Genomic DNA, 15,096 nt, shown 5'->3' on the forward strand with positions numbered 1-15,096 from the left:
AGGATTCGAAGTCAGGAAGTTATAGACTAGAGGCCATGTTCTTGATGCCTATGTTATTTGACCTCTGCCTGACATTTTTTGAGATAGCAATAAGTGTTCTACCATGAAAGGACATCCTGGTCAAATAAATGTGAGACAACTTGCAGGCTGTTCCCCTTGGAAAACCAAGACTCATGTTAGTATATTAAAACTTCTTTTAGTATATAACTCTAACACTGTCTGGAACCCATTTTTCAAGGGATACTTATTAATATGTTGTAGGTCACTAATGCTCTACTGAAACACAGTTTGGAAAACACTATATTAGATCACCTCTAAAGTCCCATGTAGATCTCAAATTCCTAGTATTGTTTTCAATCTTGGCAAAATATTAAGCAACCAGACAGAAGTCAAGGGTTTAGGCTCAACCGAGTTTTGCAGTAGAGATCACTGTTGGGCATAAGACAGGGTGTTTATTACACATAATCCCTGTAATGTTATCTGTTTGGCAGTGACCCAGAATCAGACACCTACTTCTGCCATGCTGAATATCTATGTTACCAGAACTTGAGCTGAAAAATAAGTCAGCTAACAAAGGGACTTTGGAATAACATGTTTTTCCTTTATATCTGAGTAGCATTTTAGAAGAAAGAAAATTTGAAACAGTGAAGGTTTTGCTTTGCATTGGCTTGTTCAGTTGGTTGGTTTCCTATCACACTTCAGAGTGAAAGATGACACAGATCAGTGTCTTTATAGTTGCCTTCTGGCAGGATGTCTAATAAACACCTTTCTACAGCCACTGAAAAATGATGCTGCATGGCCTCATACATCTACTCTCGTCTCTGCAGACTAGGGTGTCCAAGTCATAGCCAGTCTCTTCCTTCACCTGGCGAGGTACATCAGAATGATTTCCATCTTCACCTGGCCTCCTTGACTTCATATGTCCCTTGCTGCCTGTTGCCTATAGACAGGATACTTCTTGGACTTTTGTTTAGAGCCTTACATTCTATCGAGTGCCCCAACCCTACTCAGAAGACATACAAAAGTTGAATGAAAGAATCTAGAGGAGGAGGCACTTTGCTAAACACCTCCATTTTACCCTCATGATGGTCTTGAGAAGTAATGCTGCCAATACTATAAGAGATGAAGCAATTAAAGCTCAGATATTTTTTAACTTCTATTTATATGTTCAACCCTCTCCTAGAATATATCTGTTCATATTTGGCAGGAAAGGAAGAAATAAACCTTTTCTATTTATGGCATATTCCTACCGTGCTACCTCATCTGTGGAAATTTATTAATTTCCAGTCACATTCCTCATTTTCAATCCCTCCACTTTTCATTTTTACTTTGGAGCAGCTGTTGGCCTTGGGCAAAGTTTGTACAGATTAGCCAAGCAATATAAAACATAATATTTACATCACAAAGAACACAGTGTACAACAAAATATCAAATGCAAGACATCTGTATCATCAAAGGCACATTGTCTGGTGAGTATAAGCTCATCATTTAAGTATAAGAGAGTATTTATTGTTGCTAGCTGCAGTTGAGCCAGCCCCAACTCATGGTGACCCCCTGTATTACACAGTAGAACTGCTCCCTGGGGTTTTCTTGCTGTAATGTTTACAGAAGCAGATTGCTAGACCTAATTCTGCAGAGCCACTGAGTGGTTTTGGACCACCAACTTTTCAGTTAGCAGCCGATCACAAACTGCTTATGTCACCCAGAGAGTAATAAATCCTCACAATAACAAGGATTGGGGGTCCTTAGATAAGGCACAAGGAGCTGTGGTGGCATAGTGCCATACACATGCAAACACACTCACTCACCCAGCAGAGGCTATTCAACAATGCATCAATGAGCGGAGGTATACAACCCAATTCACTGTTGATGTAGAGGAAAAGACAATGTAAACTTTAAGCAGCAGCAAAGAGAAGTAACTTCATTTTGGAAATGGTTTCAATTTCAAAGGGCCACTTTCTAATACCTAATGTTTAACCAGACAATATCCCTATGAAGAAAACATGAAAGGTATACCATGACATGTAATAATTTTGGTAAGAATCATTATGACAGGAAATGACCAACAGCATAAAAAAGTATCCAAAGTGCGACAAAGTAGGTTAGGACATAGGACATAGTCACCATTTGAAAGAACAGAACAGAAGTTTATACAGTAAGTTTTTGAACAGATTTTGAGGGTGTTAGATTTTCATTGAACATTTTGTGAAAAGCTTAAAAAATTCTTATCAATTTAATCATCTGTCTCTCCCTTTCATGTGTATATCATAATCAAAATCTGCTTTTACTCAATATTCATTGGTTATCTGCTCCCCATAGACAATTTAACAGTTTGATCACATGTACACAGACAGATTAACTCTAAACTGACCACTGTTAATACAACATATAGCACAGTCACAGTAAAGGTAGGGTGACTTACCTGGATACCACTTTGAAAGTCTGTGCTTTTCCCAACCACTCAAACGATGAGCTGCACTTCCTGATGCTAACCTATAACATCAGACTGGGGTTTTGCTGTCAATTATCAAAACAACAGAAGCAGATAGAAAGGAAAGGTAATATGCCATTTAAAACTGGAAGCAGTGTCCACAGCTTAACTTTCCAAAATGCAATCTAAATCTGTGGCATACTGGGTTATTGTTTCCACATCTTTACTCCTTCCCTGCATTATGATTATGAAAACAAGCCCTCTTCCATTTGCCTTTGTAGCTCCTCCCACTGGATGGGGTAATGTATATTTTCCCTGCCCCATGGGTATTGGGGCTGGCCACTGACTGGCTTTAGCTAATTGAGTGCTAGCGGTGTGACAGTGCTCAAGTTCTGAGTTGAGGTCTTAAGAGGCCTTGTGTGTTTTATGCTTCCTGCTTTGTGCTTCTCCCTTCACCATGGGAGAGCACATCCTGGGCCACAAGGTATATCATGACATGTAGTAATTCCAGGGTAGCCTAGAATTCTACAAAAAGACCAGACCCAAACAGTACTGGAGCCTGGTGCCAACAGACATGACCAAGTGAATCTCAGCCGATCCATAGGCCAGTGGGAATGAGAACAGTAAATACTTATTGCAAGTATTTGAGATTTTGGGTTTATTTTTTACACTTTCTTATCATCTGGCTTTACCAGAAGTACCATAACTTTAAACCATTTCAGCTGAGAGGCCTTTAAAAAAATAGTTGTTTTGTAATTTTTACTGAAAACGATTATTCAATGTATAAAGTTTTGTAAAATCAAATGAAAACTTATAGCATAGCTATTTCCTCATTTATACCAAGATCCACATACAAGCTACATTTAATTTAAAAAAAAAAAGATTAATTAACCTTCTTTACCAGGCATTGCCTTTAATCATATAAAGTATATATATTTACAGACATGTTTTACATCATTTTCTAAAGAGAAGTTTGTTAACATGCTATATAATCAGATATGAACAAAAGTCCCTAAGCAACAAAAGAGCTTTTCCGGCTTTCTTCTCTAATTTTCTCATCATACCAAGCCCTTACTTGACAGCAGTGATGAAGTGGCTATAGCTTTAAAAGAAAAGGAAAAAAAAAAATCAAAACACCTGAGCCTGAAACTCTCATGAGTTTTAGTTCCTATGCTGTGGCTTTCAAAGCCATCCATCAAACTTGACTTAAAATAAATTCAATGAGGTGAAGTTTTCTTAAGCATGAATATCAGAACTGATATGTTAAGGTAGATGGGTTGTCTTGTTATGCTCTTAACCATGTACTTATAAGCAAGAGAGATATCAATCTAGATGTGTAGCTAATGAACAGTGACATTGTTAAGTACTTGTAGCAAGGGTGTGTATCTATGTGTATAATTACCCATGCCTAGATCCGAGAACATAAGGCTTTTGCCAAAGTATAGTCTGCTAGTATAGGCTGGTATCTGCCAATTAGATATCAATGCTTGCCAATGCCACACTACCCCTATTTCCATTCCCAGTGATGTTAAAAGATAAAATGTCACTAAACTAGCTAAACAGATATAATTTTGAGAAAGTGTCTTATCTATTCATATTCACCTCTAACTCTCCTTACTAGAGAAATTATAGGCAAGGGCAGACAGGTTGAAGGTGAGAGAAGCAGGAGAAAGTGGTGAGTGGATCAGGAAGTAGGAAGGACTGGGTAGTAAGCTATGTCAATTTGAGAATCTATGAAAAGAGCATCTAAATCCGTCAAACAAGTGCAATGTTGTTTGAAATTCTAAAATTATATTCAAATTCAAATGAAAGATAATAGAATTTAGAATTGGAAAGAATCTTACATATCCCCACCACCACCTGCCTGCATTATAGTTGAGGGAACTGAAATCCAAGAAGACTGTGATACTGCCAAGATACACAGTTAGTAGCAGAGGCAGGACTGGAACCCAGGTAACAGGGAAATGTTTTACATTGTTTAGAGAAGGATATTATTGCCAGTCTGTGGGTGGGAGTACTGAGATCTGAGAGGTAAATGGTTAAGATCATGGGGACAGGGGTTGACAGTGGGGTCAAGTCCTGGCCATGACATTTACTAGTTGTATGACCTTGGTAGAGTCATTAAACATCCATGAGCCTTATTTCCTCATCAATAAAATAAAGATAATAAGAGTATGCTTTATCTTCAGCTGTGCTCACACATGCTTTCTTCCAGGAAACTTTTCCTGGGGTGGGGGTAGGTTAAATTGATAGAAGTGGGTCGATGCACATGATGAAGGCATATTAAACATTACACACTGATACTGAGGACTTTTTTTTTTCTTTGTCAAAGAAGACAAATAGAAGAATAATGAAGCTCATAAAAATTCACAGTAGCACTCTAGTGCAGCAGATCCTAAATCTGCTCAAGTCCTAGAAATAGAATTCACGTCATCAAATGTTCCAAGTAAGTGGCTTATCATCTCCAAAAAGAGCTGTGCCTCCGGGTCTTTCATAGGCAACCTATGATATTTCTCCCCAAAGGGCAAACACATGAGCCAAGAGCCATGACTGAAATTATTCATAGGCATAGCTTTAAAAGAAATGGCATTTGAAAGAGATGTATAAATGCATATTGTTATCACTGTTACAGTAGATTCAGTTATTTTTTCTCATTAACCTCCTTCTTTGGTCTTTTTCTGTGAAGAATGCAGATATTAGATGAAAAGTCAGGAAACTCATTTTTGGCTATGTTGTTGTTGTGTGACGTCGAGTCGGACCTGACTCATAGCGACCCCTCCTTGGGTTTCTGAGCCAGTATCACTAAGGAAGTAGATTTCCCCATCTTCCTTCTGAGGAATGGCTGGTGGGTTTGAACCGCCAGCCTTCTGGTTAGCAGTCAAGTGCCTTAGGCACTATGCTAATACTTCAAAAACAAGGGTATACCTGTAAAGTAGCAAAGATGATGTGTAGTCATTTTTCTTAGAATCAATAGACAGTAGGGGCAATTTTATTTAGGCAAGATTTGGGGCAGAAAAGATCAAGAACAGATCAAATTTGAGAGCTTGTAGGATTCACTAAGACATTAAGGATCTTTGTCCATTCTCAGATAAGTGGTCAGAAAACCAGATGTGGTACTTCAAATGCAGAAATTATCCCCAAAATGTCTATATCTAAAAGAGGGTGGTCACTGGTTGGTATTAACACTTATTGCACTTGTTCAAGTCCCCAGAGGGGCCTCAAATGGAAGGCCTGGTGATCTACTTCAAATCAGCAATTGAGAACCCCATGGAACACAGTTCTACTCTGACACACACAAGATCACCTCGAGTCAGGGTCGACTCGACAGCAACTGGTTTTACTGAATTTAAAACAGGGGTTAACAACTACAGTCCAAGGGCCAAGTACAGCCTGGAAGACTATTTTTATACAGCCTGCCTTTTCACATTTTCAAAGAGGAGAGGAGCAAGCAGAAGGGAGAAAGCAGAGGAGAAAACACAGGAGGACCAGCAGCAGCAGCCGTCACGCAGACAGTACGATCTGCAAAGCGAAACTATATTCACTGTTTGGCTCTTTACAGAAGAAGTTTGCCGACCTTCGTTTTGAAATACTAAACATCTCTTATCCTTTAACCAGCAAACTTTCACTTGTGTGAATCCATCCTAGAAAAATAATCTTTATTAGTCAAGATATATTACACAGATATAGTATGTCTATTAGAGCATGACTTATGACAGAAAAAAATGAGAAACTAAATCTCATGTTAGAACATAGCCAATATTATGGAATATTATGCAGTTATTTAAAATCATGTTTTAAATTAATATTGAATGACACAGGAAATTATTCGAGATATTATGAAATATGACATATAATTTTTACCCTAAATTTAATGTATGAAAGGAAGTCAAAATGTTAGCAACAATTTTAATTTTCTTCTTTACATTTTTCTTTACCTTCTTCATTTTTTCCCACAGGTCTTTCTAAATTTTATCCAATGAGCAAGTATTAATTTTATAATCAGAAAAAAATATTAAAAAGTAAATAAAATGGTAGGAAATAGATTTGGACAGCCTTAACTACCCAAAGGATGATGGAACATTGAAAATTCTCCAGACAGTTGAAGTTACTAGTGTAGAAGGCTACCAAGTAACTTGGTAAACTTAGCATATGTATTCCAATACTAAAACTATAACTACACTTATAATCCTTCTCATCTTTCCTGCCTCCTACCTCATATGCATATCCAAAACACAGAATAAATTATATTTTAAACTAGGAGCACAGCTCTATTTACCTGTCATTCTTTAATAGCATGAGACTCAATAGGAGACTGTTTTTGTTTCTGTTCTTAAATCCTATCCCAGAGACCCTATGACACTTCCCTTCTCAGAAACCTTCAATGATTTTTTGTTGCATATAGAATAGAATCCAAATTCCTTGTTTGAATATGGATGGGAAGAGCCTTTAGGATTGATTTCAACATACTTTTTGAAATCCCCCTCTATTATCTCACATATACATGCCACCTTCAAGTTGTACTGTACTTTCCACTCCCCATACAATACTTTCTTGTCTATCTATTTTACCTTGAACTACCCACTTGTACTTGAAAGACAAAGTCCTACCTACGTTGACCTTCAGGGCCTTTCTCAAATCTCAACTTCTCCAGCCAGTTTACTCATTACTTTCCAGACTAAATTGCTCTCCCCTTTTCTGTCATTTTGTGGTACTTTGTACATACATAATAACCCTACTTACAGTTTACATACTTAGTTATTTCTTGTGTATGTATATGAAATTTCATGTATAAGTTATTTTATGTGTACTTTACCATGAGGCTGTAAGTCTTCAGAGGTTTTTCCCAGTGCATCCCTACTTCTAGGCGTGTCCCTTCATGAGCAATACAGAGCAACTTATAGAAACATCTATACTCATATTCAAGGAGCACCGGTAGCATAGTGTCTAAGGCATTTGACTTCTAACACACCAGCAGTTCAAACCCATCAGCCACTCCATGGAAGGAAGACTGGGCAACTACTTCTATAAAGATTTACTCCCTTGAAAACCCAAAGGGGGTCACTATGAGTCAGAATCAAGTTGATGGCAGTGAGTTTGGTTTTTATACTCATATTCAGATATGTAATTTTCTCCTTACTTTCCAATGAAGAAAGGAATTTTAGGAGAAATGGGAAGATAATGGGGGAGGGTGTGACTAGAGGAGGCACGAAGAGGGAAATTCAAAAATTTGGAAACAGATAATGGTGATGGTTGAAGCGTGATGAACATAATATCACTGAAGTATACATGTAAAAAATGTGAAAATGGTAAATGTTTTGTTATATATATATTTACCACAATAAAAATGTCATAGTTGCATTAGTCTCATAAAACAGAAATTGTTGTTGTTGTTGTTGTTGTTATACAAATGGAATTTAGTGCCATCATGTGACAGATAATTCATTCTTAATTAAATCATCCTTTCTTTCCTTCCCTAGCCCCTCCATCTTCCTGTTCTCTCTCCTTTCTTGACAATGTAAGGATTCCACCAGGAAATTAAAATGCTACTGATTTTTTGAGACCACATTGGAGATTCAACTATCACCAAAGAAGGGATCATCTTGCAGGACAAAAAAGCCCAAGGACTTTTCCTCATCAAGTGTGACCCATGACCAAACCCAAATGAGATGATACCTTACTACCCTTCCCTAAGCTTCTTAAAGCTGGAGAAGAATTAGGGAAACATATACTGACTTAGGTTTTATTTCATTTCTATTGTTGTTAGGTGCTGTCCAGTTGGCTCCAATTCATAGCAACCCTTCACACAACAGAGTGAAATTTTATCATATGGGCACTAAATATGAAAAAATTTACTCTTTGCAACATTTTTTCATCCAAGGAATTAATTGGGCTCTCCCTAATCTCTTTGTTTAAGAGTCATCTACAATGGCTATTCTCACAGCAATCTAATTTTCCCTCTCTAGAATATATTTGTTTACTTGTTATTTGTCTCTAAAGACCATTAGAGAGTTTTATAGGGGACAGAATCTTACTTGTCTTATTCTCCAGTATTAACCCAGCACCTAGGCCACTGTCTGCAATTTAGCAGGTATATAATAATATTTGTTGTATAAATTAGATATACATTACATGAACAGTATATATTCAGAATATTCAGGTTTTTAAAGTAATAAACTCTTCTCTTTTTTTAGTCAGTCTAGATTTTAGAGCAGAACAACCTGGGTTTGAATCTCAGCTTGACTTTGTATTTGCCAAGGGACAGTGTGTAATATACTTAACCTCTTTATGTTCCAGTGTCCTCATCTGTGAAGGGTGGAAAATGTTGCTACCTTCTAGGGTTACCGTAAGGCTTATAGACTTAACATATATGATAATAAATGAAAAGATGGCTGAAGCAATGGACTCAAACATAACAACAATGATCACAAAGATGGTGCATGACTAGGCCATACTTTGCTCTATTCTACACAAGGTCACAATGAGTAGGAGCCAACTCCACAGCAACTAACAACAATATGCAACATCCTCAGAGCAATGTCTGGTGCCCAATAAGCACTATATAAACCCTCATATATAACATCTTGCTGCTAAAATTATTATTCTTTGGTCAGAACTGAATTAGACACCATGAAAGGCAAAAGGGAAGAATGGGAAAGAGATCCATTTCTTCAAAGGGTGTGCATGCGAGTTCAAAATGATAGTTCAACTAATATGTTCTCATAATTTTTTTCATTTTGAAATATTTATGTTGTTTCTATATCTTGCCTTCAAACTGTTAAAAAAAAAAAAAATCTAAGCCACCAAAACAAGTTCCATGTTTTCATACAATACAGTATTAGAGGATATACTGAGAACTGGTCTTTTCAAAACGTACTATTCAGCTATGTTGTCATAGTTGCTTTTCCTTTATACCTTTGTACCTTGAATCTTTTTAACCAACATAAAATCAATCCTAATCATCTTCAGTTTAGTGACTTATTAGCTTATATCACAATCTAAAAAGGAGCTCTGGTGGTGTAGTGCCTAAGGCACTTGACTGCTAACCAGAAGGCTGCCGGTTCAAACCCACCAGCCACTCCTCGGGAGGAAGATGGGGCAATCTACTTCTGTAGTGATACTGCCTCGAAAACCCAAGGAGGGGTCACTATGAGTCGGGTCCGACTCAATAGCACATAACAACAACACCACCACAATATAAATATTACTATTTTTTTTTCCCCAAGGGGCTTGCTATAATCTAAAATGTGATTTTACTATGTCTTGGAGCTATTATCCAAAAAACACAGCTCTAGTTTAAAATGAATGTCAGTAGAAAAACCAATTTACTAAAAGAAAATTAATTTAATAGGCTTTTTTTTTTTCAGGAAAACAACTGATCCATAAAGTACGCTAAATCTATATTAAGAACAGAACCAAGTTCATCATATATTTTCCTGTCTAGAAGAACTTTTATCAATATATTCAAGTTCATGATTAATATTCCCTGGAACAATTCCACCAAACCAGGAATGGAATAAGAACCTCTGAGTACAGTATTGCTGAGAAAATACAAATAAGAATAAGATTGTTAATAATGTCTTTAAAGCAGCAAAGAAAATTAGATTGAATTGTATTGTGTTCACAGTTATTTCAGCAATAAGGTTTTTATTGTGGGCTTACATTTTATTTACATAAATAGAAATGGATTTTCTTGTTAAACTTTCACAACTTATCATATAAAATAATAGTATGAGCTATAATAGTGAGTCCATACTAACATATGAAGCACAAAATAATTTATTTTTCTTGTTTTATTTGAAGTGACATTCATATATATTAAGGATAGGTATACAGAAAATTCCTATGCAAAACCACACCATGATGTATGAGGTCAAGGGTAGTGAAGTATCAGGGGACTTAGAACTATGAAATCATGATATATGCCCAAGATGGCTCTGGACATTGAGAATCAAATCAGCTAAAGGAAATGAAAATACAATTACTAGGAAAACTGGTAAAATATATCTATTCCCGCAGCAATATCTTCCAGCTAATTTCATTTTAAAATAGTTCTAAAATGATAATTTCCCATGGAATCAAGGATAGTGTGAATTAACTGAAAAAGAAAATAATAAAGGAAAAATTAGATCATCTGATGTAAATTAGCAAACATGTTATTTTGCTAAAGGCATCTGACAGTTTTTTCTTTGCAGAACTTTAAAGAAATAATTTCTGTTTTAAAAACAATGTTAATTTGTCTTAGGATCATATGAATAAATTTCCATTTCGATGAAGCTAACCAGAGTCAGTTAGTTTAAATCAGCACCTCACATACACAAAAAGGCTAAGCAATGAGGATACCAAATATTTCATTTGGTATTGCCCCTGTGGCTTAAACAAATAATAATAAAAAAAAATAAAAGGCCTGCTTTCTTTAATGTGTACATGATTTTAGAAAAATCTATAAATTTCATTATTTGAATACATTAGCTTTCAGGAATTTTAAATGCTACGGATGTATCTCAGAGTCTTTTATCTTACCAAATGCAGTGGTTTATTCTTATTTTCCATGTCATTGAACTTCTCAGCAGCATTTGGCCAAGTTGATTGCATACTTTTATTTAAAATTCATTTCTAGAAACCATGTTCTCTACTTTTTCTAAGTTTTCCTCCTAGTTCACTGTTCTCTCCTCAGTCACTTTTGCTTGCCCATCATCTTCTCTACTTTTAAATCAGCATTCTTAATTTCAATACTACTGATACTTGGGTTAGATAATTCTTTGTTGTGAGGGGACATCCTGTGCATGGTAGTATGGTTAGCAGCATCCCTGGCCTCCATTCACTTGATGCCAGTAGTACAGCTTCTTCTTTTACTCCTGCACTCTCCTGGAAGTTGTGACAACCAAAAATGTCTCTGGATATTTTCAAATGTCCCCTGGGAGGAAAAGTCACCACTGGTTGAGAACCACTATTCTAAATGTTTCACAAACACACTAACATCAAGTCAAATCCGACACATAATGACCCCTCCTTGGGCTTCTGAGGAGGTATCATTATGGAAGTAGATTGCCCAACCTTCCTTCCAAGGAGTGGCTGATGGGTTTGAACTGCCAGCCGTCTAGTTAGCACTCTAATGTCTTAGGCACTAGGCCACCAGAGCTTGTTTCGGGTCTTCCCCTCTTCTCTATCTTTGCTCATTCCTTTGGTTATCTCATTCAGTCTCAAAGCTTTAAATACCATCCAAACTCTTTCACCTTCCTCATAAATTTTATGAACCAGACCTGTTTGTTCTCCCACCAAATAGCATCCCAAATATGACCACTATGCACAACATTACAAGCCAGTCTAGAACACTATCTACTCTCTTGTGGACAACTACAATAGTACCCAAGCTCTTCTCTCTTTCATTCCTGACCTCTATATAATATTCGGGAGCTCTGGTAGCATAGTGGTTAAGACACTTGCCTGCTAACCAGACGGCTGGCGGTTCAAACCCACCAGCCACTCCTCGGAAGGAAGGTTGGGCAATCCTACTTCCGTAGTGATAACTGCCTCGGAAACCCAAGGAGGGATCGCTATGAGTCGGGGCCGACTCGACGGCACTTAACAACAACAACAACAACAACATATAATATTCACTGTAAATATCCAGAGGGTGTTTTCAAAATGTATTCACACTATTTCTCAAATCAAAATCCTTCAATAGCTTCCCATGACACTTAAAATAAAATGTAAATTCCTTACCATGGCCTTAAAGAACCTCACCTGATCTGACTCCTGCCTACCTCTTTCTCCCCATCTCCTACTCTACGCTTTACTCACCTCACCTCAGCCACACTGACCCTTTTACTGCACACCAGCCTCACTCCTGCCTCTGGCATTACCACTTGGTGTTTCCTCTGCCAGAACTCTGATCCTCAGAGCATGGTTGATTTCTTTGTATCATTCAAGTGTCCTTCCTGCAGAGAGGCCTTCTCATCATTGCCCATCTGCTAACATTTTCTCTCTGAATTATTTTACTTATGTATTTATCATTGCCTGAAACAATACAATGAATGAGTCTCAAAGTTAGCAGCAGCAAATCAAGGCATCAGTTTAGATTTTCTTCTCCAATATAGTTGGCATTATGTTTGTCCCTGCTGCAGTCAGTGGTAGAATTTTCTCCTTCCACAGGGAAGACCTGAATTCAATTCCTGGCCATTGTACCTCACGTACAGCCACCACCCATCTGTCAGTGGAGGCATGAGTGTTGCTATGGTGCTGAACAGGTTTCAGCAGAGCTTCCAGACTAGGAAAAAAGGCCTGGTGATCTACTTCTGAAAATCAGCCAGTGAAAACTATGGATCACAACAGTCTGATCCCATTGTGCACTGGGTCAGCATGAGTTGGCTTGGCAGCCGCTAACAACAACAACATTGTAGTCCCTATTTTAAGACCTTTTATAAGAGAAAGAAAAGGAAAAAGCTAGTATATTTCACATATTTCATGTAGGTCATTTCTCAGTTGTTATCAACTCTTGATGCCCCAGAAGTATGTTTATAGGTCTTCTAACAAGGAAAGAAAGTAGGTTTCAGATTGGATGTCATGTTACTGGAAGTGAATGGTTAGAATGACAAGAATATTGACAAGAATTCCAAGAGAATGTTTAGGTTCAGTGGGAAAGACTATTGCGATTTATTAGCAATGGCTTCTCTGGCACAAGAGGGAGCATAGTGGTGTGTGTGTGCCATGTTTTTGCCATCCTTTGACTACGACCGTTTCTTTTTCTGTCTGCTCACTTTTTTGACAGTTCTTACTCATTGCCATCCTCATAGGCTTAACAAAAAAGATGAGATATGAAACTCAATCAGAGAAATAAGTACTTACTGCTTTGGAAAAAGCATTGATGAAAGAAAAAAAAAAATACATAAGATTGAAATAATCAATGAGTGTGACTCATCTATATATCCCTGACTCCCATGAGTAGAGAGAGGAGATAATGGCATACAAGAGAAAAGGAAATGAATTCAGACATCTGTTTATAAGAGGACAGGATTACTTTACTCTCCTTGTCCTTTAACAAATAACAGATTAATTATCAATTTATAAGATTATAGAGTAGAAGATGCTTGAAGAATCTCTGTCTTTAGTAAAGTATTTATTTTATAAATGCTTAACTCTGTTGCTAAAAGATTAAGCAAGACAGGCCCAGAAACATTGAACTTAGGGAGAGGAAAGAAAAAAAGTGAAAGAATAAAAAGATAGGGAAACTTCCTAATCTTCTAAGCTCTTCTCTCTATTCTTAACAAAGGTCAACTGATGGCCCTTGACTCCTGAAATATAACTACATCCTATTCCTCTTTTGATGTTCTCACCAAGAGGGATTTAACTGCCCTTTCCTTAGTTCATTAGATGGTCACTTCAAAGAGACCCCAATGAGGAAATATTTGCCCAAACAATTCCCTTGTTTTAGTAAATCCAGACAAAACCCAAAAAGCAACTCAACCTAAATTTCACAATTGTTTTTTGCCTCTGTTAATGACCTCAGCTAACAATATTGATTGTCACTCTTCGACCCAATCTGAATCCTTCAGAGAAGATCAATCAGTTTCTAGAACAAGGAGCTATCCAAACTAGTACTAAAAATTTCCAAAGACCCATGACTAACCCAAGAAGAAACCCAACAACTTAGCAAACTTATCACAATTTTACCATTTACAACCCAAAGTCCAAAGGCGAATTATTCACACTCAGTCAAAAGAATGCTTCAAGACTCTATTCAGGAGGAAGATGGGCACTTGGTTTAGTAGCAAATATATGGAAATATCTTATTAGATTAACAAACATCCTTAACTACTCTGTTGTGGTCATGTGTCATCATGTCAATGATTTGTGATGTCCCTGTACAAGGACTACATACAAATCCATGAGAGTTTCCATACATTTATAAAAAACTTCAGTAGACAAATGGGCAAAGGGCATAAAAAGATAAATGTCTAATAAGTATGGGGGAAATATTCAACCTCAATAGTAATAAAGAATATGTAAGTTAAAGTAGCAATAAAATAAAACATTCTTCTATCAAATCAGAAAGGTTAAAAACTTGAAAACATGCAATGTTGGTAACAGAGCACTAAAATAGGCACTCTGCTCCCTGAGAACAGGATAGTACCCATGGTATTTGCTGAGGTAGCCCAGCACTTAATTCAGTACCTGGCCCATAACAAGTTCTTATTAAATATGTGTTGAATAAATATGTGAATAAGTGTACAAACTCTGTTGGTGGTAGTATATTGATTAAACTTGAGAGGAACAATTTGATAACATATATTAAAAGCAAGATAATGGTTGTAATTTTGGCACTATAATTCTTCTCCTAGGAATCTACAATAAAGAATTACTCTGAAATGCAAACATCCCATGCAACAATGCTATCATATTATTAAAACACTGAAAATTTATAAATTTATAAACAAGCTAAGTGTCCAAAATAGATAAATGATACTAAATGATGGTCATTCTCTCTAAAGGATAGTTCAAAATAATTGAGGCAATATTTATGAGAGGTTTGATAACATGGGGAAATGTCTATAGCATGTTAAGTCAAAAAATTATGTCTCAAGTATAATGGTCCTGTAAGTTTATGTGAATGATCAGAATTCCCAGGTATATAGTAGAGCTGACAAGGGGCAAGGTTGTGGTCACTG

At 36.8% G+C, this 15,096-nt stretch overlaps 1 protein-coding gene across 1 annotated transcript in view; it reads right to left on the minus strand.

Annotated features, from left to right (window-relative positions):
- Window positions 1-15,096, minus strand: part of FMN1 (formin 1) — a 586,562-nt gene that overhangs the window by 483,776 nt on the left and 87,690 nt on the right. The window lies entirely within an intron of this gene.

Source organism: Orycteropus afer, unplaced genomic scaffold (genome assembly GCF_000298275.1).
Source record: "Orycteropus afer afer isolate SDZICR_OR568_19922 unplaced genomic scaffold, OryAfe1.0 scaffold00068, whole genome shotgun sequence".
Lineage (NCBI taxonomy): Eukaryota > Metazoa > Chordata > Mammalia > Tubulidentata > Orycteropodidae > Orycteropus > Orycteropus afer.